Below are 26,421 nucleotides of genomic sequence, written 5' to 3'. Positions count from 1 at the left end.
CCCCTTGGGTATCCACGTGGGGATTTTAAGTTCCAGAAATGGTGCATCCACCAGGGGGTGAGCCTCCCCATGGAGATAGCTCAGGCACGGAGAGCTCTTCCCTGAGGCTGCTCCGTCCACTCATGGAACGACTCCTCCAGGACCTGCTCACACGAGCTCTGCTCTTTATGACTTTAATCCAACATGGCTCCTTAATTGTGTGTGATCATTACCAGGGAAAAGCAGGGCAGGGAAATTACCGGAAGGGGAGTTTCTGCAGAGTGATTTGCAAACCAAGAATGGACACGGTCATAAGACAAATACGTGTTCTAATTTCAAAGTGAGTGTGAGAACAAGCTGCAGTGGCAGGTGCTAATGGTCTCTTGCAACCTGGTAGTTTCTCCGTCAAAGGGGGAGAATCTGAAGGGGAGAGGGGTGCACGTATGAACGGCGCCCCCTACAGGTGTGCAGGGCGCAGTGGCTGTGCTGCCCCTGGGGAAGGATGGTCAGGGTTCCAGCTCTTTAAGGTCCTGGTGACAGCCCTCCCAGGAGGACAGACTCCATCTGGGTTCTTAGTGCAACTGGACCACCCAGGACCTGGCTGTGAGGGGACATGGGCCCTGCCCAGACCCTTGTGCTAAAATAACCATTGAGGGACATCAAACACCATCGATGCATCTTAGTCTAAATGGTCAGGCCAGTTCCATGCTGTTGACTTTTCAGCATCACTGCGTGACCTCCTGGCAATGGAAGAACAAAGCCCCAGCCAGGTATGAGGGCTCACCTGTCTCCAAGTGACAGTGGACAGAGGGTGTGTCCCTCAGCTCTGCTCTCCCCGGGTTGAGGGGAGAGCCGGCAGCTCAGACCTGACTGTGGCCTGGACCAGGGGAGCAAGGGAGGCTAAGGAGCTTCTGCAGGTGGGCCCAGGTGAGCCGGGCTCCTGTAGGAGGGATGGGAAAGGTCTGGGGCAGGTGGCAGGGGAGATGATGAAGCCTTGTTGGCATGGGAGGAGATGGAAGGAAGGCTCCTGGGTCCGGGGTCAGGAAGAGAGCTCCCGAGGGTGACCTTGACAGACCCTGCGTTAGTAACTCGGTCATATCCAACTCTTTGCAACCCCATGAAGTGTAGCCCACCAGTCTCCTCTGTCCATGGAATTCTCCAGGCAAGAATCCTGGAGTGGGCTGCCATTCCCTTCTCCAAGGGATCCTCTTGACCCGGGGATCAAACCATCAAACCCTGGTCTCCTGCATTGCTGGTAGATTCCTTCCCTTCTGAGCCACCAGGGAAGTCCCTGAGAGAACATCAGAGATGGGGCCGCCCTGACCAGTGAGCAGACAGACGATACACATGCATGAAAGTGAACAGAAATGCACGGGGAGGGAAGCAAGGTGACTGGGTGGTGGCTGTGCAGGGCAGAGCCTGGGTCAGGACAGAGCCCCTGAGGGATGATGGCTCTTGGCGGATGCCTGGGAGAAGAGAGGGAGAGAGTCAGGTAAGGATTGGAGAAGGGCTGTCCTGGAGTGGGCATGGTAGGTGTGAGGCCCTGAGGTGGGGGCAGCATAGAGAGAAGGGAGGAGTGTGGGGAAGTAAGCCAGGGGTGTCAGAGGGGCCTTTGTTTGACTTTGAAGACCAGGCTCCAACCTGGATTTGTCCCGGCATGTTGGGAAACCACTGGAGGGCTTGGAGCGAGGAAGGGACATGAGCTGTTTTTCTCTAAAAACCACCCCTCCCCCAGCTCATGCCTTTTCCTACCAAACCCAGCACCAGTGGACTCAGGCACTTCTGCCAGCCGCTCTAGGCTCTGGAGTTGGAATGGGAGGAGGACGCTCACCTCTGGCTGTCTCAGGACGTTTACTTAATCACGTCCCTGGTAGCTGGGGTGGGGTAGAGGCTCCCACTCTCTCCTCCCGTTCCACGATGCAGTGGGGTGGTCTTGGCAATTGTCCCTTTGATTATCAGCTGATAATTCATTGAGATGGGATCCATGGGGTGTAGACTCGTTAAGCCTGCTAATGAGGAGGGAGGTGCCCGCACACCCACCCGGCCCCTCATCAGCTCCATCAGAGTCTTCATAGTGCCATGATTGTCCTGATGCTATGCCCTTCATAGCAGCATAATCAGCTCAGATGCTGCTGGCCTCTTGTCCAGACAAGAGGGGCCCTGGGGTCCTGTGAGGCCAGGGAAGTGGGGTAGAAGGGAAGGAGATGGGATCAAGGCCTCCTGGTGGCTGGACCCAGTAATTTCACTTCCAGCCTCTTTCCAAGGAGTCTAGAGGGGCTGGAGGGCCTGCTGGATTTCTGCATCAATGTTTATCAGGGATATTGGTCTAGTTTTCTATATTATCTCTGTCTGTATTTGGGTAACAGGGTAACACGAATGGAATAAGTTTGGAAGTGTTCTCTCCTCTTGAACTTTCTGGAAGAGTTTGAGAAGGGTTGGTGTTAATGCTGAGCTGTTTGAAAGAGTTCATCAGTGAAGCCACCAGGTCCTGGGCTTTTCTCTGTTGGGCATTTTGGTTAATAAATCAACCTCCTTACTCAGTAGGTCTGATTTTGTTTCTTCATGATTCAGTCTTGGTAACTTGTGTGTTTCTAGGAGTTTATCTGGATTTTTCTCAGTTTTCTACTTAGTGGGTGTGATTGTTCAAGGAACCTCTTATGATGCTTGTATTTCCGCGCTATCAGTTCTAATGTCTCCTGTTTCATTTCTGATTTTTAGTCTTTTCGCTTTTTTCTTTTAACTAATACTTTGGCCACCTCATGCGACGAGTTGACTCACTGGAAAAGACCCTGATGATGGGAAGGATTGGGGGTGGAAGGAGACGGGGACGACAGAGAATGAGGTGGCTGGATGGCATCACCAACTCGATGGACATGAGTTTGAGTGAACTCCGGGAGTTGGTGATGGACAAGGAGGCCTTTCGTGTTGTGGTTCATGGGGTCGCTAAGAGTCGGACACGACTGAGCGACTGAACTGAACTGAACGGAAGGGTTTGTCAATTTTACTGATCCTTAAAAAATAACTTTAGTTTCATTTTTTTCTATTTTCTGTTTTATTTATTTCTGGACTAGCCTTTAATACCACTTCATGGATCATAGCCAGACTTGTCGTGGTGAAGGGGTTTGCATAACTCAATGAAAAATAAGTCTTGTGATGAAGGACCAAACAAGATGGACAGCTCAAAGCAAAGAGTTCTGACGAAATACGGTCCACTGAAGAAAGGAATGGAAAACCACTCCTGTATTCTTGCTGTGAGAAAAACATAAACAGTATGAAAAGGCAAAAAGATATGATATCAGAAGGCGAGCCCCCACCACAGGTCAGAAGGTATCCAACATGCTACTGGGGAGAGCAGAGGGCAATTACAAATAGCTCCAGGAAGAATGAAGAGGCTGGGCCGAGGCAGAAATTACACTCAGTTGGTGTTTCTAGTGGTGGAAAATGCAAAGAAATAGAGGAAAATGATAGAATGGGAAAGACTAGAGATGTCCTCAAGAAAATTGGAGTTATCAAGGGAACACTTCATGCAAGGATGGGCATTATAAAGGAAAAAAAGAGTAAAGACCGAACAGAAGCAGAAGAGATTAAGAATAGTTAATAAGAATACACAGAATTATACAAAAAAGTTCTTTTTTTGTATAGTGACTACACTAGAGCCGAACGTCCTGGAGTGTGAAGCCAAGTGAGCCTTAGAAAGCATTACTATGAACAAAGCTAGTGGAGGTGATGGGATTCCAGCTCACCTATTTAAAATCCTAAAAGATTATGCTGTTAAAGTGCTGCAGTCAAAAGTGAAGGAAAGTGTTAGTCACTCAGTCATGTCCGACTCTTTGCAACCCCATGGATCAGGCTCTTCTGTCCATAAAATTCTCCAGGCAAGTATTCTGGGGTGGGTTGCCGTTTCCTTCTCCAGGGGATCTTCCTGACCCAGGGATTGAACCCAGGTCTCCTGCATTGCAGTCAGATTCTTCACCGTCTGAGCCACCAGGGAAGCCCATTCAATATGTCAGCAAATTTGGAAACTTTAGCAATGGCCACAGGACTGGAAGAGGTCAGTTTTCATTCCAATCCCAAAGAAGAGCAATGCCAAAGAATGTTCAAACTACCATACAATTGCACTCATTTCACATGCTCGTTAAGATTATGCTCCAAATCCTTCAAGTTAGGCTTTAGCAGTATGAGAACCAAGAACTTCCAAATGTACAGGCTGAGTTTCAGCGAGGCAGAGGAATCAGAGATCAAATTGCCAACATTAGTTGTATCATAAAGACTTCTATTTTTGCTTCCTTGATTACACAAAAGCCTTTGATTGTGTGGATCACACAAACTGGAAAATTCTTAAAGAGATGGGAATACCAACCACCTTACTTGTATTCTGAGGATCCTGTATGCAGAACAAGAAGCAACAGTTTAAAAGGCAGATGCAAAAAAAAAAGAAGCAACAGTTAGAACCAGACATGGAGCAACAGACTGGCTCAAAATAGGGAAAGAAGTACAACAAGGCTGTATATTTGTCAACAGGCTTATTTAACTTATATGCAGAGTACATCATGAGAAATGCAGGGTTGAATGAAGCACAAGTTGGAATCAAGATTGCCGGGAGAAATATCAACAACCTCAGATATGTGGATGGCATCACTCTAATGGCAGAAAGTGAAAAGGAACTAAAGAACCTCTTGATGATGGTAAGAGAGAAGAGTGAAAAAATCTGGCTTAAAACTCAACACTCAAAACGCTAAGATCATGGCATCTGGTCCCATCACTTCATGGCAAACAGATGGGGAAACAATGGAAGCAGTGACAGACTTTATTTTCTTCCCCACTCCAGTCCCCCCATCTAAACCACCGTGCAAACAGCATGGTTGATGCTATGCACCTGCTTCTCTCCCGGGTCTGGGATTTGAGGACATGCCAGGTAGAGGGTGGCGACTGGGCCAGCTCCCAGTGCAACTCTGGGCACCAAGTCTGATGAACTTCCCTGGTGACACCATGTCACAGGCGCTGGCATGACCTGCTGGGAAGGAAGAGCATCCTGGGTGGCTGCTCGGGGAGGGGACGCTGGACGCCTGTGCCTGACCCTCTGGACTTGATGGAGACCCAGCCCCTGGTCTGCTCACCCGTCTCGATAACCACTCTCCAGCCCTCTTGTGGCAGTAGTTTCCTCTGTGGTGAAACTCAGGGTGCCCTCCCCCCACTCTCAGCAGTCTCCCGCCTTTATAATCAGTGTGCTTATTGAATTTCTGTTTCCAAGTCCCTGCTGTGCCTTCCACTTCCTTCTCTGCCTGCACAGCAGTCAGTCAGAAGCTGCCATTTCTGGACCAGAAAGATGTCCCCATCGGAGCCTTGCACCCCAAAAGACAGGGGGGCAAGTCCAGCCGGGACAGAGGACATCAGGCCAGCAGGTCTCTGCACTGACCCAGGGGCCAGGTATCCATTTAGCTCTGTGGCCACTTGTCATCCCATCATCTCTGAGGAGCAGACTACCAAGCTCCTCCTGAGTCTGTCATCATTTCCCTTTACACACACACAGAATACCTACGTGGCACCTTACCTCCAACTCAGGGAGCAGGAGAGATGCTCAAGAGAGAGCAGCCACTGCACAGTCAGCCTGGGGAGTGAGGACAGGACCCTGCAGGCAGACAGACAGAAAGATAGAAGGTCCTGGGACCCCCTGACTCCGCTTTCTACCAGCCATGTGGTCCAGCAACTCAGTCACCTGTTGGGAGCCCTGTTTGCTCACCTGGGGGCTGGCGTGGTGCTGGCATCTCCTGATTTGTGAGCACTGTCCACTCCCACCATCCCTGGAGGCAGTCCCCCTCCTGTCTGGCGGGTGGGCCTGGGGGTGGCACTGTACCCCCATGCCTGCTGCCAGGCTCCAGCAGCTCCAAGGCCCAGGTCACAGGGATGAGAGACACCATACAGGTCGGGCGTGTGAGGCGGGACCCCAAGGTCTGGAACGACGGGAAGGAGGGTCAGCAGACAGCACATGAGTCCTGAGCTGGGAGTGGACGTTGTGCTCCAGGAGGGGACAGGCTCCCTGGGTGAGGACTCAGGAGACAGAGTGTCTGATGCAGAGAGACCAGCGAATGACGTCCCTTGAACCCCAGGGCCGGCTGACTGGAAGCTGGACCCCCGCCGGCCCCTGCAGCTTCAGTCACGTGACCAGCACGTCTGGGGCTAAAGAAGATTTGGGTGTGACTGTCCCTCAACAGCTGTCTGAGTGCTGATGACGGCAGGGTTAACAAGCCCCAACCCATGTGTGAAAAAACCTTAGGATAAACCTGGGAGGAGATGACAGACTGCTGAGCTCACCGACCCTTCACTGAAGAAGCAGAAGTGGGAAGTTTTAAACATTTTATCATCTTTAAAACAATGAAGATAAACTGCTGCTTTCTCCGGAGATTCAGTGTCACCAGATCATGGGGTGGAGGTTAAGTTATCAGAATTGGATCCCACGAAACAGAATCTGCCTCCCTCCATCTAATTAGGAAATGATCTCCCTCCTTAGACACCACTGCCCCCAGCCCGCTTCCACTGATCAGGAATTTAATATTCAATGCAAATATTTAATTCTACAAAAACTTCTGTCAAAGCTTGACTTTTCACTAGTGGCTCCTTGGCAGCTGTGCAGTCGTTCAAAGAGTTACCTGATAACCTAACTTATCTCACCTTCATTGGCTTCACATAACAGTATAACTGAGCCCCTGGCAGCTGTGCCCAGATGCAGCTGCTGTAAACAGAGGAATTAGCCCCAAATTTGCTCTGAACATCTCCCCTGGACCAAGTCCGAGGCCCCTGAGACTGGTCAAGGCAGCCTATAGCTCAGGGATCTCTGCTCCCGGACGCTGCTGCTGACACCAGAGGGTGCACAGGGGAGAGAAGGAAGGAGCACGCATTCCTGCGTTCATTCATTTTTCAGCACATATTTATTGGGTTCTGGCTTCATGTTAGTTTCACGCACGAAACACAATCCTGAATAAACAAACCAAACTTCTTCCAGCCCTTAGCGAGTATATAAAAAGGACGTTTATTAGATAAATACGCAATGTCAGCTTTGCTGTGGAAAGAAGCAGGAGGCAGAGTTGCCATGTGCTGCTGTCAAGGCTGTGCACTGTTCAACTCTAAAGGCACAGCTCATATCACAGTCATGCTGGAGTTATACATCCACTGGGACAGTTTCCCAGCAGATGGCAGTAATGTGTCTGAGGGAGGATCTGTTTCTAATTTACCCAAAACCATCTCCTGGGCTCACAGCCCTGGGAGAAGGGGGTTCCTAGCAGATGACACAGAGTGTGGAACTCTCACTTCCAAACAGCACAGCCCTTCACACCCAGCTCCTACCTGCAGCACCCCACAATGATTTAAGGCAAGGTGCAGTATTCTTGCCTGCGGATTCCCATGAACAGAGGAGCCTGGAGGGCTACAGTCCTTGGGGTTACAGAATCAGAACCAAACATCCTCAGGGTACAGACAGAAATGTGAGGAGGGCAGGCGCCTGGAGGTGAGTCATAGGGAGAGGTGGGGGACTATGGAGAATAGAAGAGCATCCACCCTTCTTAAGGTCAGGGCTTCCTGTTCCACAGGCAAACCTGAACCAGCCATGCTTACCTGCCCAGGGGCTACTCCACCCTGCACCCCGAGTGTACCCCTGGGATAGGCAGGATAACTCAGAGGTGCAGGGGCCCTGAGTCTGCACAGTTGCTTTGGAGGCTGTGAGGAGAAAGGAGAGTCAAATAAAGACAGCGACCATGAACCCAGCAGGGCTGTGTGGTTCCTGCAGGGTTTTCATGCCAGAGCTCTGGGTGGTGACCGTGATGCAGCAGGAATGGTTCTCATGAGTCCAGGTGGGCAGGCACACCTCTGTGCCTGAGAAGTCCTGTTCCTACCTGCAGCCCCACATGCGATGCTCAGATCCCGGGTGGACTGAAGCATGAGCTCAGAACTGGGGGTGGAGTTCAAAGCAATGGGAACATGACGGGGAGACAGAGCTTTCACTTGTTCTCTCGGGAGTTGTCCTGAAAATGCAATTTACAGAAGGACAGATGGTGGCAAAGCCTGATTTCTGGCTTTGCCTAAAGGTAAATGACACCACCCTAATGGCAGAAAGTGAAGAAGAACTAAAGAGCCTCTTGATGAAAGTGAAAGAGGAGAGTGAAAAAGCTGGCTTAAAGCTCAACATTCAGAAAACTAAGATCATGGCATCTGGTCCCATCACTTAATGCAAATAGATAGGGAAACAATGAAAACAGGGGCTGACTTTATTTTGGGGGGTTCCAAAATCACTGCAGATGGTGATTGCAGCCATGAAATTAAAAGACGTTTACTCCTTGGAAGGAAAGCTATGACCAACCTCAGTTCAATGCAGTTCAGTCACTCAGTCATGGCCGACTCTTTGCGATCACATGAACCTCAGCATGCCAGGCCTCCCTGTCCATCACCAACTCCCGGAGTCCACCCAAACCCCTGTCCATTGACTCGGTGATGCCATCCAACCATCTCATCCCCTGTCGTCCCCTTCTCCTCCTGCCCTCAATCTTTCCCAGCATTAGGGTCTTTTCAAATAAAAGACCCTATTTATGCTATCTAGGTTGGTCATAACTTTCCTTCCAAGGAGCAAGCGTCTTTTAATTTCATGGCTGCAATCACCATCTGCAGTGATTTGGGAGCTAACCTAGACAGCATATTAAAAAGCAGAGACATTACTTTGCTGACAAAGGTCCATCTAGTCAAGGCTATGGTTTTTCCAGTGGTCATGTATGGATGTGAGAGTTGGACTATAAAGAAAGCTGAGCACCAAAGAATTGATGTTTTTGAACTGTGGTGTTGGAGAAGACTCTTGAAAGTCCCTTGGACTACAAGAAGATCCAACCAGTCCATCCTAAAGGAAATCAGTCCTGAGTGTTCATTGGAAGGACTGATGTTGAAGCTGAAACTCCAGTACCTTGGCCACCTGGTGCAAAGAACTGACTCATCTGAAAAGACCATGATGCTGGGAAAGATTGAGGGCAGGAGGAGAAGGGGACAACAGAGGATGAGATGGTTGGATGGCATCACCAACTCGATGGACATGGGTCTGGGTAAACTCCGGGAGTTACTGATGGACAGGAAGGCTTGGCGTGTTGCAGTTCCATGGGGTCACAAAGAGTCAGACAAGACTGAGCAACTGAACTGAACTGAAAGGTAAATTGAGTTTGCTGCAGTGTGATAATTAATATCCTGCTCTGTTTGAGATATGCTGTAAATGTCAGTTGGAAAAGTCTTTCTGGGTTTCACTGTGAACCTATGACCTCAGACTCTCCTTCTCTGCTCGCCTCGCTGTCTGAATTGGACCTTGTAACTGGCCTCTCCACAACCCACCGTCACCTTAAACACCACGTTCATTCGCTCAACAAACATTTGTTGCAGCACCTGCTAGGTGCCAGGCAGTGTTCTGTGCTGGGGCTCCCACCCCAGGACACATAAAAAGACAGTGTGGAAATGAACACATGGAGACATTAGGTAAACCCACAGTGTTAGGGCTGAGAAATGGAGAGATGTCAATGCTGTAGGGGGCTAGGGAGGAGCAGGGTGAGGGTCTCCATCCTGGCTGGTTGAGGCTTCTCTGAAGGAGACGTGCACTGTGAGGAGCAGCCAGCTGACCGCAGGCAAGAAGAGTGCTCCAGGCAGAGGGAAGAGCACGTGCAAAGGCCCTGAGGCCGGGGACCCAGGGGTTAAGGGACAGGAGGCCAGTGTGGCTGGGAGGGGGTGGGAGGAGGGGGAGGTGGGGGAGGAGGCATGTCCTGATTCAGCCACAGCAGGGAGTTCGGTTTTTATTCTCATTGCATTCCAGAGCTATGGATTTAATAAAGACTTCAGTGCTGCTGTGGGGGCAGCTGATGGGAGGGGAGCAGGAAGTAGCTCATTTCTCCACTTGTTTTACCTACTTAGCACGTTATTAAAATTACTCTAAGGCAAGCGATGCAAAGAGAGCTGATGCTATATAATGGACACTTAGCAGGTCACTCTGAGAGCAGCATAAACATTTCCAGACTCACCCATCTATACCATGAGGTGGATGAGTGGCTTGTGACAGTGACCTTGTAAATTCTCAGGCAGCAACCACAGAGGTCGTCTCAGCAGCCAGTTGCCAGTTGGGGGGTGTTCTCCTTGGAGCAGGAAGGGCCACAGCTGGAAATAAGCAATGCTCTCAGCACAGTGTGATTCTCAGATCATTACAGTATTTGTTTATATACTCGGTTATTACAGAAAGTCTAAACAGTCATCTTTTCCCCTTCACGATGGGATATTGTCTTGATTCCACTCTGATAATGGGGTTTAAAGAGCTCACGTTTGTCATCATTATAAAAGAACACACAATTTACATGTCCAAAGCTTGTTAATGAGTTTGAAAAATCCCCGAGGTGAAGAGGTGGTGGTGTAGCTCCAGCCACAGCTGCCCAGGGTCCTAGGTGGTGGCACAAGAGTTCTCCAGGCTCCCCAGGTTCTAACACAGATGTGGCCTGAATCTGATAGGCTCCGATGGGCCTCCTGCATGCTTCAGAAGCTGTCCTTGTGCTAAGGAGATGAGCCCTCACCACTCAGGGGTTGAACGGACCCAAAGAATTACATCCCCCATGAACCAAGGTAAGGGCAGGGAACTGCACCTGAAAAGTGGCCCCTCTGCTGGGCCTGAAGGAGCCGACGTCCACTAGAACTTCCCATCCGTGAGCTCCATCCCATGTCTGCCCCAACTTCTTCATTGTCCTGGTTCACCTCTGACCCTCCCGTGGACCCCCAGGAGGACACTGCTCTGCTGTAATGCTGCGTTGCCTACACCCTGAGGCCAGGAACAGCCCTGCCCTCCACCCTCCCTGCCCCACTCTCATATCCTTCTTACCTCTGGTCCTGAGTTCATATCAGGACGCTTTTCCCAGTAGAGACATCAGACACGGATGGCCTGGGCACATGGGAGAGAGGGGCTCTGAGGGATGGTTTTATGTGTCAACCTGGCAGGGCTATGGTGCCCAGGCAGTTGGTTAATGTTCTGTGAGGGTGTTTCTAGTCAAGATTGACATTTCAATCAGTGGATGCTGAGTAGTAAAGCAGATTGTTCTCCCTAGTATGGGTGGGCCTTGTCCAATCAGGTGATGGCCTGAAGGCAACAAAAGATTGAACTCCCCAGGGTCAACGGGAAATTCTGCAGCAGATGGCCTTCAGACTGGGACTTCACCATCAGCTCTCCTGGGTCTCCAGCCCACCCTGCAGATTTTGGATGCACAGGCTTCCATGAGTACTTGCTCCAATTCCTCACAATAAATCTATAGACACATGGGACAGCTGGCATGTACATGGGAGTGGGAAGGACTCATTCAGGGAAGACTGGGCAGCCCCCACCTTCCTGATTCTCTGGTGTGTGACACCTCTCTGTCATCTGTTGACACCCCATATTTTCCTGCTGTTTCACCTCTGGCTTCTCCATGAGCAACAAGCTTGTTTATGAATTCTGGAATTCCAAGGATCCTCTTAAATTCAATCCATCCCAGCTCTGGGACCATCCAAGCCCTCAATGCTGAGGGTCCCATGTGTTCCCACAGGTGAAGATCCCTGGGGGTCTCCAGGGACCAAGGGGAGTCTCTCTTGGCTGGAGGAGGCTGTGATTTTGCATCACAGCTGTGAGAGCAGAGAATGTTTCTGAAGCTGGCAATTCTTTGACAAAAATCCCTTCCCCAAAATTTATGAGCCTGAGCAGCACATTCGTTTTTGTGGCACAGAATGAAGTAAGGCCTGCATTTTTCAAGATTCTCTTTTCAATTCGTTGGGTATCACGTGTGTGACTCACAGCTTGTCGAATGTTTTAATTCATGAATTTCTTTATAAACTGTGTGTGATTGACAGGAGCTTGGGAGGGTGCTCCCTGCTGAGAACAACTCTGGGTGATGATTCCAATTTGTCCTTGAGCATCCATCCCGGGGACAGGACAGCACGAACCCCAGGATGGATGCTCCCAGCTGCTCTGCTCACCGATGTCCATAGACCTGGGCTCAGTGCTACCCTTGGCTCAAACGGCCCTTGGGAATGGGGGTGTCCTCAGCAGGGGGAGGGGCAGCCTGTCAGGGGCCTCCTAAGGCCTTTTCCAACCTCCTGCAAGAGTCCCTGTTTTCCAGGGACCTGCATTCTGGGACCCCACAGAAGCCTCAACATGAAGAGTGAGGACTGAACGGGCCCCAAAGATGTCCCCCAGGCTGTGTTCTAGGAGCCCCCAGTCACCTCGTCCTCAGGCCTCAGCCTCCTTGGAGGTCACACCTGCCCCAAACAACAGACCTTTTCCCCAGCAGCCTGGACGATCCCTCAACCCACCAGAGCCAGCAGAGCTGGACTCAGAGAAGTGGGGTCTCCAGGGACACAGTTCAGGCATGAACTGGCTGCCCACCCCCAGAGAGCCTGGTGCAGGCCTGGGGGTGAGAATGAGCCTGGGGACACGGCAACCCCTCAGGGGCTCTTAGTGGGGAGCTGAGAGCAAGATTTGTGGGCCCAGGCCAAGATGAACTGCAGAGCCCGTTGTTCCAGAATCAGCATAAAGTGCTTTTATTGGCACTGAAATATGAGCTCTTTCTGGTGACCATGGTCACTCTAGGCTTGCCATGAGCTTTTCCATTTGCTTTTTAATGTTGTGTGTAAACAAAATTAAAATTCTAAGTTGTTAGCATAAATTTTACCACTTGTTTTTATATTTATAACAATAGTTTAGATGCAAATATGAACACTTAAGTCATACAGGAAACAATTGGAGTAGCACAGGTCATATCTGAGGATCCCCTGGAAGCTGACTTCAGGGACCATGGCCCGAGGGAGGTGGAGGGGTCCCCCAGGCATGGAATCAGGAGGTGCAGGGGCACAGGGACCCCTGGGGGCGAGGGCAGCCTTCAGAGGATATGTACATTGGCTCTGATGGCCACCAGCTCCCCTACTCTGTACGGACCCTTGGGGGCTCCTGGTTCTCCCCTCCCCACCCCACCCCCAAGCACCCACAGGAGGCCCAGCTCACAGCTCTCAGTCAGGTTCCCTCATAAGCATGTAGGGGAGTAAATCCGCTCACAGCCCAGGGCAAATGCTCTGCCCTCACCATTCATCACAGGCTTTAGAGAAATGCATTATTCATCCCACAGAGACGGAGTCCAGGCAGGAAGGGGAAGGACTGCTGCTCCCCCAGTTCCTTAGGAGAGACCTGAATGCTGAGACACCCCCAGATCCTCATGTGTCCAGGGGCCGCTCCTCCAGACCTGGACTCCAACAGCAGGATGCTCAGTGAGGGGCAGCCTGGAGCAGGGAGGTCATGGCCCAGAAAACATCTGGGCTCTGCGGGCTCCCCCTAAATGCCACAGCTCTCACCCCAGAGCCTGTGTGCCTGGGGTCTTCAAAGATTCCCCCAAGCTCCACTTCCGGCCTTTCCCCTCCACTGAGAGGGGTTCCAGGGACCCCTGCTGGGACGGGTGCCTCCCAGTCTCCAGGCCAAGATCAGCCTGGTTACAAATGCCTCCAGCTTGAATCCGTCTCCTGGGGAAATGTGTCAAAACAGAAACTGCCAGGAAAATTGTGTTATTAGACTTTCTTTCTCCTGATGGCTCTCCAGTTCTCCAAAGCTTCACCCTGAATTCAATTTAGTTGAGAAACGTCTACTGGTTGCCAGAGAGAGCAGGGTGGAGGGGCAGGTGAGAAAACTCATTTCGCAGAGCTAGTGATTAACTGTGGACCCCTGAGGGAGAACGCCACCCCCCTCGCAAGGGCAAAGGCAGGGGCAGACGCGGAAGGACGTTTGTCGTGTTTAACAGACAGAGGTTTGGCACAGAACCATCTAAGGGGCCTCCACCATCAGTAACAAGCAGAGAAAATCTGACAAAGAAGTGGGCGGACGCTAGGAATAGACATTCACAGAGAAGGACGGGAGAGTGCAGTTAAACACGGGGGAAGACGCTCAGGCAGGCCTGTGACATGTCTGCCTCCAGATCCAGGCCAATGTGCTTTGGAGTATAGACAGCAGCAGGGGAAACCCCGCCCCACCTCCTTGCAGGGGCGGCTCTGATGCATCCCCTGGAAACTGCCCAGGAGGTGGGCACATCAACCCCATTAACATAGAGTCCCAGCACCTGCCGCTGACGTCCATTCCTGATTCCCCTCAGCCAAGCATGGCGGGAACCACCGATCCTGGTGCTAGAGCAGGAAACAGGGTTTGCTCTGTCAGTGAGCCTTCCGGATCCCAGGCTCAGTGAGGCCCTTGGCGGACCCACCTGTGTCTTCTTGCCTGGGGGCATTCAAGCCTTCTGTCGAGGCCTCCTGCTGAGGACAAGCTGGGAAGGGAGGTTTCTAAAGGGGAGCTCATTTCCTGCCTTACAACCAGGGGCCCAGGAGAGGAGGGGGAAAGCTCCACTTCAGCAAGAGCATAAGATATTAATAAGTATGATATTAATAGCAGCAGGCACAGTTTACTGAGACCTGCCATGAGCCTGGGCCCACTCAGAGCCCTGACATTATCTCATCACAGCTCCTCCTTTCTCTGGCAAGAGTCACTCTCTTCCCCATCACCCTCACTGCGGTGACGCTCCTGTGATCACCACCATCATCATCACCATCACCTCCATAACCGTCATCACCCCGTGACCTCCCGGGTGGGAAGGCATGTCTTCAACGTGCAGACGATGTGGGAGGGTCTGGGCCACGCTGAACCGGGCTGCAGTGCCCCATTGTCCAGACATACTCTCATCAGGGACCTGGGAGCCACATCTCCACGGCCTCCATCCTGCGTCCCTGAGGCTCAATGTCAGCTAATCTTCATGAAAGGTGACAGAGCCCTGTAAACCTAATTCCACAGAGACCAGCATGGCGCAAACACTGACAGTCAGGGAGTTGCCCACTGGGCTGGGCTTGCCGAGCCAGGCAAGGACAGGCCCTGCTTCCCTGAGATTCGCTGTCTGTCCTGCAGTGATGACCACCTTGTGAGACTTCAGACCCCCCAACCCAGCCTCACTGCATCATAGTTGGGGGGTGGGTAGCTGGATGCCCCTGCCTGACAACCACACTATCCCACACACCCTTTTACAGCAAAGTGGTCAGCACGTAACCTCTCCCCCAGGATTCCGAGGCTCTGTGAACTGTGACCACCAGATTCCTCTGTGTTGAATAAAATCTCCACTGAAAGGCATTTAATTTGTCCTCCGAGCTCTGACTCCTTCAGGGAACATCATGGTAGGTGCTCTGTCTCTTGCCTCCTTGGCACACGCATGGGCGTTTCTCCAGGTTAGATCTGAGAGGTGGAGAAGCCAGGGCGTGTGAGGTCTTTGCGTCAATAGATGTGCTCAGATTCCTCTCCACAAAAGGCCATTCAAACTACATCCTCACCAGCAGCACGTAGGAATCCTGTTTTTATGTATCTCTGCTAATACTCGCTATTATCAGTCATTCTTATGCTTGCCAATCAAATAGGTAAGAAAGGGTATCTTATTTTAATGTGCTTTTCCTTCATTCCTACTGAGCCATTGCTCATGTTTGTTGGTCATTTGTAATTTCTCTCCCATGAACTGTGGGCTGATTTCCTTTCTCTGAATTCCTACCAGTTGTTTATCTTTTTCATATTGCTATATGGAAGGAATGACATATTCTATCTGTGATCCTTTGTTTTGTATGGTGTGAGTGTTTTCTACAAGTCTGTGGGTAATTCTTAACTGTATCTTGAGTCGTATAGGAATCTTAAATTGTGAGGTAGACAGGCTCATGTGTTCTTTATTTTAGCTTTTTGCATTTTCTGTGTCTCCTTCTTTTGTCTCTCCAGTTTACATTTTCTTATATATTTTTGTCCAATGTTTTTATAGTTTTGTTTTACATTTGTGTCTGAAATTTACCTGAAATTACCCTGGGAAGCGGCGTGAAGTTGAAGATTAATTTTATTTTTCTTCCACAACAGTAGACAAGTGTCTCAACACCATGTAGTGCCATCAATCCCTGTGGATTCAATATACCTCCTTTCTTGTATATTAATTTCACATATGCGAGTGTCTCTGTTTCTGGCGTTTTCATGTGCTTGATTGATCGATTAGCTCTACTCAGGTCAGCTCCCCCCTGTTTTATACACATTTGTTATGGGCACAACATGGGGAATCACCGCTTCCCCCTCCCCTTCCCCCTCCTTTTCTTCTTCTTTTTTATCTTTACTGTTCTTGCCATTTCTCTTCAAGGTGAATTTTAGATTCCATTTGTCAGTATCTCTAAAAACCTGTGCTGAAGTTTTGATTGGTGTTGCACTGAACTTGTAGATTAAGATAGAAGAAAGTCAACCATGTAACATGGAGGCTTCCTGCTTAGGGACTTGGCAAGTCTCTGCTCCCTCCTGTTATGGCATTTAAGTGTCTTGAAGGGATGTTATGCCATCATCTTTGTAAAGATTTCATGTTAATTAAGCTCATTCACATATATTAAAGTCTCATGCTATTGTAAATGGAAATTTACTTTTCTATTGAGTCTTCTAACCATCTACTGCTGATAATTAGGACAATTTTGATTTTTCATTTAAAATTTTTCTTTATCTCCTTTTGATCTCTGATGTTGGTTATTGGGTTTTGTAAATAGACAATTATATATTCTATAAATACGAATGATTGCGTCTCTTCCTTTGCAGTATTTGTACCACTTTTTCATGCCCTGTACATTACCCAGCTCCTCCATCAAAAGCTATCCATGTCAAAGATATCAGACACTTTTAATGTGCTTCCTCGCTTCAGTGGGAAAGCACTGATATTTCACCATGAGACTTGACAGTAAATGGGTTTCTCTCAGTTCTTTGAACTTTGCATGCTCACAGCATCCTATATAATACTCCTGCTTAGTGTCCAAAAATGTCTTAAAAGTCATACACCCAAATCCTGGGCAGATGAAAAGCACGTAGGAATAAAACCAGCTGCTGCCCAAGAATCCCAGCTGGGTTCCAGACTCTGGTAGGTCAAGGTGGTCTTTTCTGCTGAGGAAATGGACAAAGAGTGATCCTGGATTACCTCTGGGCTCCCACAGCCTCCAGGACTCTCAGGCCAGAGCCACGGGCAAGATAAATGGAAATTCACCCAACACCCACCAGCTGCCATCCTCTCTAACCCTCCCTACCATCATGAGAGCTAAGCATTTTGAGGTCATTGATCAGAGGAGGTCCCTAAGTCTCAGCAAATGTTAGCTGGTTTGACCAAGACTCAGAGCAAGTGAGGTTTGCAGATGGAACCCGCATGTGTCTGGACCATGGTTCTTCCCACCATAGTGTGGAAGGTAAGTGAGAAGCATGAATTACTGACAGGATTTCTGTAAAATAGATGGATATGACCAATAAAACACGGTAATTAACCCTAAAGAAAATTTATAAGAATGGTAGGTGCTTTTTAACCCACCATTTTTCATCCCATACAAGACTGGTCAAGACCACTGTTCAGCCATGAGGAAATGTACATCTTTTCAAGATAAAGAGCTCAGTAGTTCCTGTACTTGCCCTCTCCCACCACCAGGAGGAGACCCCACACCAAACCTGTGGACCTAAACCTTCCACCAACATGGTGCAGAGAATTAGGACAGAAAGGGTGGCCCCGTGATATTCAATCACATGTACCCCCCTTTCAGGTGACACATTTCTCACCAGTGTTTGAGAGAAACAGAAAACTCAGAATTACGTTTTGAATCAAAGAAAAATTGAGAAGGGATATAGGTAAACACATATAGCTGATTCGCGTTGCGGTATAGCAGAAACTAACAGAACATTGTAAAGCAATTATACTCCAATTTAAAAAAGAAAGAGCAAGACTTCTAAAATGAATTTTCAGGTTTACAAATCCAACTGTTATTGCAAATCAGCTGCCTGCCTCACAAAAAGCCCACAGTCATTGGGAGACCTTTCCATGTGCTCAGCCTAGTCATCTCATAGTACCTGCCTCCCCCAGGAAGAACAGGTCACTTGTAGTCATCCCGGAGGTCTTATCCCGCAGCGGGGTGTGTGGCTGGGGAGCATTGCCAAAGTCTCCATCACAAGTGAGTGGTGCCTCATGAATGGATCATCAATAAGGGTTTCCATCTGGTCCCTACAGGACTGCAGATACAGGAAAGTAGCTGTAGCAGATCCCATTCTCCGTGGCAAGGACCCTCAAACAGATCTATAGCTGAAGGAAGATCCTGCCTACCTTCATCCTCAGGTCTGAGCCAGATACCTGCTTCAGAAAGCTCGGGGGAGAAATTGTGGTACTAGAGCCAAACTTCCCCAGGTGAGGTCAACAGTGTCACCAGAGACATCTGGGTCTCACCCTTCTGGGCATAGGGAAGCACAACACAGCCTCTTGGTTCCACATGGCTGGGTGGGGCCAGTTACGGCTCTAGCCAATGACATGAGCTGTACCCACACCAAAGCACTAAATGGCCAATGGGAGACTCCTGGGGACTCTTTCCTCCAGCATTGCAGCTGGCAGCATTCAAGATGATAGCCACTCCGTCTGCAATGAGCATCACCTCCCTGCAGACCCAAGATAGACATGCACCAGGAGCGAGGACAGAGCTTTGTGCTTTTAAACCGCCGAGAATAGTGTGTGTTATTCTATTACACCTCTTTTCTTCTCCTCTTGTCTGGGCCCCTAAAATGTAGCATTTCCTTGCACATAGCAGGAGCTCAATTCATACAGATGGATGGATAATGGAATTGGTGCCACAGCTCCCCAGAGACTCAGTAGCGGCCTCTGTCATGAGACTGGAAGGCTAGGAACCAGCCTGAACTTGGGATTTCCTCTTTACTCAGATCAGGAGCACAGATGTCAGGTTGCCTTTATGGTGTCATTCTCAAACACACAGGACCAAGCTTGGACAGGAAAGTACTGAAGGTAGCCCTGGATCCTGATAGAAAATGTCTTCTCATCCAGCCAGGTTGCCCTTCCAGTACTAGAATGCTGTTTGAGTGAAGTGCTGACCTGTTCACGGTCTTAATAAATGCACAGCCACGCCCAGTAAGCGCGTGGGACACTGATGGATGTCTGTGCAGGGTGCTGGGATGGGGGCGTGTGAGGCTGCAGGCAGAGCACCTGCTCCTGGGTGGTGCCTAACCTTGGCGCTTTGTCATGTGCTGATGCTCAGTTCACATTTGCCCTGACTCCATGCCGAGTGATAATGGACAGGTTGTTTTAAGCTTTGCTTTCTTCCAGTGACTGTGATGTTAAGCTGCCCCACAAAGGGCGCTGCAGAGGATCAAGTATGTCCTGTCACGGGCACCTCCCCCAGCCACGGAGGGTCCTGGGAGTTTTCTTGTATCTGAAATCAGTCTTCCATCAAGGTTTGGTCTTTCTATATGTAAAGCTTGCACTGCTTAAATCCCTCTGCAATTTCTGTCTCCTCATTGTGTGTAGAGTGACCCAAGCTGGTGCCCAAGTCAGGAGAAGTTACAGGAGCACTGGGGACAGGCCTCCCAGGGGGTATCCAAGTGCCAAGGCACCAGGTGGGAATGAGCTGAGGGGAGCTGTACACGGAGAATGTTCTGTACAACACAGTGGCTCAAAATTTTATACATTATACTCAATTTAATGGTAGTATAAAACATTCACTCAGAAAATATAAATTTTAAATTATTTTATTACTTTTTATTTATTTTAATTGGAGGCTAATTACAATACTGTGGTGGTTTTTGCCATGCATTGACATGAATCAGCCATGGGTGTACATATGTTCCCCATCCTGAACCCCCTCCCACCTCCCTCCCCATCCCATTCCTCAGGGTCATCCCAGTGCACCAGCCCTGAGCACCCTGTCTCATGCATCTAACCTAATTTAAAAAATAAAGTATTGGTTATAGTTCTGGTGTTGTGCAATATATTCTTGCAGCTTATTTATTTTATACATAATTGTTTGTGCTTTTAATTTCCATCCAATCAACTTCCTTCTCTCCACAGGTACACTAGTTTATTCTCTGTTTCTCTGTTTTGTTACATTCATTATTTTGTGTTATTTTTAGATTCCACCTAAAAGTGATAGTATACAGTACTTGGCAACCTGATGCAAAGAACTGACTCATTAGAAAAGAACCTGACGCTGGGAAAGATTGAAGTCAGGAGAAGAAAGGGATGACAGAGGATGAGATGGTTGGGTGGCATCACTGACTCGATGGACATGAGTTTGAGCAAGCTCCAGGAGTTGCTGATGGACAGGGAAGCCTGGTGTGCTGCAGTCCGTGGGGCTGCAAAGAGTGGGACAGGACTGACTGACTGAACGGAACTAAATCAGTATTTGGCTTTCTCTGTCTGACATGTATCACTAAGCAAAACACCTCAAAGTCCATCCATGTTGTTGCAAATGACAAAATTTCATTCCTTTTTATGGCAGAGTAGTATTCCAGTGTGTGTGTGTGTGTGTGTGTGTGTGTGTGTGTGTGTCACATTTTCTTTGTCCATTCTTCTGTTGATGGACATTTATGTTGCTTCCATATCTTCAGTTCAGTTCAGTTCAGTTGCTCAGTCATGTCTGACTCTTTGCGACCCCATGAATCACAGCACGCCAGGCCTCCCTGTCCATCACCAACTCCCGGAGTTCACTCAAACTCATATCCATTGAGTCGGTGAGGCCATCCAGCCATCTCATTCTCTGTTGTCCGCTTCTCCTCCCGCCCCCAATCCCTTCCCAGCATCAGAGTCTTTTCCAGTGAGTCAGCTCATCGCATGAGGTGGCCAAAGTATTGGAGTCTCAGCTTTAGCATCAGTATCTTCAGTTCAGTTCTTAACTATTGTAAATAGTGTTGCTATGAATATTGAGGTGCATGTAACTTTTTAAATTATTGTTTTCATTTTTTTCCCCAGTAGAAACCCCGGAGCTCACTTCCCAGGTCTTATGATACATTCAGTTTTTTGAGGACCCTCTATACCGTTTTCCATAGTCGTTGCACCAGTTCACATTCCCAACAGAGTATGAGGGTTCACTTTTCTCCACATCCTCACAAACATTTGTTATTTGTGGACTTTTGATGATAGCTTTTCTGACAGGTGTGAGATGATATTTCATTGTGGCTTTGATTTGCATTTCTCTGATGATTAGTGATTAAGCATCTTTTCATGTGCCTGTTGGTCATTTGTATGTCTGCTCTGGGAAAAAATGTCTATTCAGGTCTTCTACTCATTTTTTTTTAATTTTTAATTTATTTATTTTTTATTGGAGGCAAATTATTTTACAATATTATATTGGTTGGTTTTGCCATACATTGACATGAATTAGCCCCGGGTGTACATGAGTTCTCCCTCCTGAACCTCCCTCCCACCTCCCTCCTCCCTTTATCCTCCCTCTGGGTCATCCCCGCACGCCAGTCCCGAGCATCCTGTAACATGCATCGACCCTGAACTGGTGATTCATTTCACATATGACAACATACATATTTCAATGCCATTCTCCCAAATCATCCCACCCTCACCCTCTCCCACAGAGTCCCAAAGACTGTTCTATACATCTGTGTCTCTTTTGCTGTCTCATATACAGGGTTATCATTTGCATCTTTCTAAATTCCATATATATGCGTTAGTATACTGTATTGGTGTTTTTCTTTCTGGCTTACTTCACTCTGTATAATAGGCTCCAGTTTCATCCACCTCATTAGAACTGATTCAAATGCATTCTTTTTAATGGCTGAATAATACTCCATTGTGTATATGTACCAAAGCTTTCTTATCCATTCGTCTGCAGATGGACATCTAGGTTGCTTCCATGTCCTGGCTATTATAAACATATTATAAACATTGGCTATTCTACTCATTTTTTAATCAGATTTCTTTTGGATGTTGAGTCATATGCACTATTTATCTATTTTGGACATTATCTTCTTATAAGTCATATTGTTTGCAAATATTTTCTCACACTCAGCAGATTGTCTTTTCATTTTGTAAATCGTTTCCTTTGCTGTACAAAAGCTTTTAAGTTTAATCAGTACCATTTATTTTTGCTTTTGTTTCCTTTGCCTTAGGAGACAGATCCAAAAATAATATTGCTACAATTTATGTCAAATTATGTCTGCCTATGCTTTTGTCTTGAAGTTTTATAGTTTCTGTCTTATATTTATATGTTTTGAGTTTACTTTTGTATATGATGTGAAAAAAAATGATTTCATTCTTTTGCATACAGCTGTCCAGTTTTCCCAGCACCATTTATTGAAGAGACTGTCTTATATCCATCGTGTATTTGTGTCTCTTTTGCTCTAGGTTAATTGACCATAAGTGTCTGTTCCATTGACCTTGTGTCTGTTTTTGCCCCAGTACCATACTGTTTTGATTACTGTAGCTTTATAGTATACTCTGAAGTCAGAGACTTGATTCCTCCAGCTCTGTTCTTCTTTCTCAAGACCACTTCAGCTAGTCTAGATCTTTAGCGTTCCTTTACAAACTTTAAAATTATTTTTTCTAGTTCTTTGAAAAATGTCATTGGTATATTGATGGGCATTGCACTGAATCTGTAGATTGCTTTGGGGAGTATGGACATTTTAACAATATTAATTCTTCCAATACATGAGCATAGTATGTCTTTCCATCTATTTGTGCTGTCTTCAATCTCTTTCATCAGTGTCATAGTTTTCCAAGTACAGATTTTTTACTCCCTTAGTTAGATTTATTCGTAGGCACTTTATTCTTTTTGACACAATTATTAGTGGGATTGTTTCCTTAACTTCTCTGAGAGTTCATTGTTAATATATAGAAATGCAACAGATTTCTGTGCATTAATTTTGTGTCCTACAACTTTACCAAATTCATTGATGAGTCCTAGTAGTTCTGGGGGGCAGGATCATGAATTCTCCCATGGAAACAGACCTCCTGAGGACATTGTATAGGGGGAGGTGTCGAGTGAGCTGAGTGACCTATTGAAAGATCACTAGACAGTCAGAAGGAGAAGGATGAAGAAGCAGGAGAGAATGTGCAGGACCCTTGGGGAAATAGGGACTGGGATCAGGCAAAAGAGGACAGGGGACAGAAGGGGACAGATTTGGGTTCATTCAGGGGAGTGAGGTGATGGGAAGTGAGGTGAGGTTGGGTGCAGTGGGAGAGGATAAGAGAAGAACCAAGGATGACCCTGAGGTGTGGGGTCCCTGAGAAGGGACCTGGGAATGTTGGAGCTCAGGAGGCCTGGCCCAGAGAAGGACTCTGACTAATGAATGGGTGAGTGAGTGAATACACGAATGAATGAATGCGTGAGGGAATGAATGAATGAGTGGATGGGTGATGAGCGAATGAGTGACTACACGAATGAATGAATGCGTGAGTGAATGAATGAATGAGTGGGTGGGTGATGAGTGAATGAGTGAATATACGAGTGAATGAATGCGTGAGTGAATGAATGCGTGAGTGAATGAATGAGTGGATGGGTGATGAATGAATGAATGCGTGAGTGAATGAATGAATGAGTGGATGGGTGATGAGTGAATGAGTGACTATACGAATGAATGAATGCGTGAGGGAATGAATGAATGAGTGGATGGGTGATGAGTGAATGAGTGACTACACGAATGAATGAATGCGTGAGTGATGAATGAATGAGTGGATGGATGATGAGTGAATGAGTGACTACACGAATGAATGAATGCGTGAGTGATGAATGAATGCGTGAGCGAATGAATGAATGAGTGGGTGGGTGATGAGCGAATGAGTGAATATACAAGTGAATGAATGCGTGAGCGAATGAATGAATGAGTGGATGGGTGATGAATGAATGAGTGAATACACGAATGAATGAATGAATGCGTGAGTGAATGAATGAGTGAGTGGATGGGTGATGAGTGAGTGAGTGGATGGGTGATGAGTGAATGAGTGAATATGAGAATGAATGAATGCGTGAGGGAATGAATGAATGCGCGAGTGAATGAGTGAGTGGATGGGTGATGAATGAATGAGTGATATACGAATGAATGAATGCGTGAGTGAATGAATGAATGAGTGGGTGGGTGATGAGTGAATGAGTGAATATACGAGTGAATGAATGCGTGAGCGAATGAATGAGTGAGTGGATGGGTGATGAGTGAATGAGTGAATATGAGAATGAATGAATGCGTGAGGGAATGAATGAATGAGTGGATGGGTGATGAGTGAATGAGTGAATACACGAGTGAATGAATGCGTGAGTGAATGAATGAGTGAGTGGATGGGTGATGAGTGAATGAGTGATATACGAATGAATGAATGCGTGAGGGAATGAGTGAATGAGTGGATGGGTGATGAGCGAATGAGTGACTATACGAATGAATGAATGACTATACGAATGAATGAATGCGTGAGGGAATGAATGAATGAGTGGATGGGTGATGAATGAATGAGTGCACAGACCCCACTCCCTGACTCCAGCCCCCTTCTCTCAGGCCAGCAGGCCCCTGAGCTCTCTGCCTCCTCCTTTCATCCCTCTTCCCCTCGGCACTGGGTATGAATCCAGGGCACCCACGTTTGAAAGTCATTTTCCTTCAAACAAGGACCAGGAGCTGGTGAACAGGGACTGCTTTCTGATGGTGCTTCCGCCGTCACGTGCAGGCCAAGCAGCACCAGCAGAAGTGAATGAGAAATGCAGATGACCCTAAACTCCGATGAAGCTCAGAGTCCCTCTTTTCTCCTTGGGAAAAAGCTGAGAGGACACTGTCAGTCCTGTGTCCCTATCCTCCCAAGGAACAGAGCATCAGGTTCATCTGACCGGGGCACCTCTGCTTCTCTGAGATGATGCTGCGAAGCTGAAAATAAAGCCTCAGAGCTGTCCCTGCCATGATTCAGGTTCTCCCTGAGGGAAAGCATAGGGTGCTGGGGGCAGCCTGGAGGACTATAGCTTCACAACCCCAGAGCTTTGCAGGTGGAAGCTAGGCTCCCAGGACGGGCCTGGTCAGTCATAGGAAAACAAGGGGATGGGGAGCTTCCCCTCCTAAGAACAGGGACAGGGAATGCAGGCTGGGCTTCTGGCAGAGAAGGTGGCAAGAGTACAAGGAAGACACAGCAGTTGAGCACTGGGGTGTCTAAGGTGCACTCAGCACCCTAAGGGGCTGACAGGCAGTGCAGCCACGACAACCCCAAACTCCAGGGCTTGTCTCCCGCATACCTGCATGTGACACAGATCCCTTGGGAAGGCAGGACTCAGGGCTGCACTGTGGGATCACAGTGGAGTGAGATCATGGAGTAGGACAGGAGACACAGAGCAGGGTTGGGGGTTCAACAGAAGCAGGAGATCAAGGCAGAGATGAAGAAAAGATGTCAGGCTTGGAGGGTCGGGTGACCCCATCTGATGGGAGGGGTTGGGGAAAGTCCAAGGAACTGACCCTTGAGACAAAAAGGGTTTGAGCCTCCAGGAAGCATGAAGCCTGTCTGTCAGAGGCGTCTCAGCTCACATGGGTATGGCAGGAGCCGCTGTGCTGCTCCATGTCTCTTGTCCCAACTCCTTAGCCATAAACACGAATGTTGATATAAATGGAAGCACCAAATAAAAGATGGCATTTTCAACCATATGTGTGGGGATCTTGTATAGGAGGCTGATCAAGAGGCTGACTCAGATGGGAAGAACTGCTCTTCTGGTCTTTCCTGCTTTTTCCTCTCTGCTGCCGGAATGTCGATGTGAGGAATGGCTCTCCAGCAGCCATCATGGACCATGAGGCATCACACTAAAGATGATGAGACAGAAAGATAGAAGGATTCTGGGTCTTTACTGATCCTGAGAGTAACCATTATACTTCAGGGCACTGTGATTTAAACCCATCTGTTAGCTGCCATTGAGCTTTTGCCCAGTCATTCCTTTGACCTGTCTTCTAACAAACTTTCCTTCTCTGCTGTGTTGCAGGTCCCATAATCGCATCTTGTGTGGGACCCACCATTTTCCAGTTACTTTCTGTTATTAAATAAGCTATTTGACTATGAAAACAAACTCAGCCCACACGATTTTAAAGCTTCTTATTTACATCTGATTTAAAGCTTTCCCATCTGTATAGGAGCCTGGCAGGCTACAGTCCATAGAGTTGCAAAGAGCTGGACACAACGCACACAGCACATCTGCCTATTTCAAGACCCACATGGTTTCAGAGCCCAGAACTGGAGAGGGGTCATGGTCTGATTTTTCACTTCTCTCAATTCAACACCTTGTAACAAGAGGGACCCCATTCCTCTCCAGGGACCCTCCTTGCCCCGATTCCCCAGGATTTGCCATCTGTCCGTCTACCTGCCTCTCACTGAGGCTGACACACCTAATGGGCTAGGAGCTCTGGTCCCTAAATCACCTTGTTACAGAGGCAGCACAGTGTGGTGGGCATCGACAGAGGATGGAGACTGCCTGGGTGTGGAGTGTGACCCTCCTCTGTGCTGTGTGACTTCAGGAAAAATCATGCATCTCTCTGTGCCTCTTTTCCTTCATCTGTAAAATGGGAGTGACGATGGTCCGAAAGTCTTGTTGTGGGGTGTGCAAAGAGCTCACCATCTGGTCTGA

Source organism: Moschus berezovskii, chromosome 19 (genome assembly GCF_049115385.1).
Source record: "Moschus berezovskii isolate FMDL1 chromosome 19, NW_MosBer_1.0, whole genome shotgun sequence".
NCBI lineage: Eukaryota > Metazoa > Chordata > Mammalia > Artiodactyla > Moschidae > Moschus > Moschus berezovskii.
Note: the sequence above shows the minus strand (reverse complement) of the source record.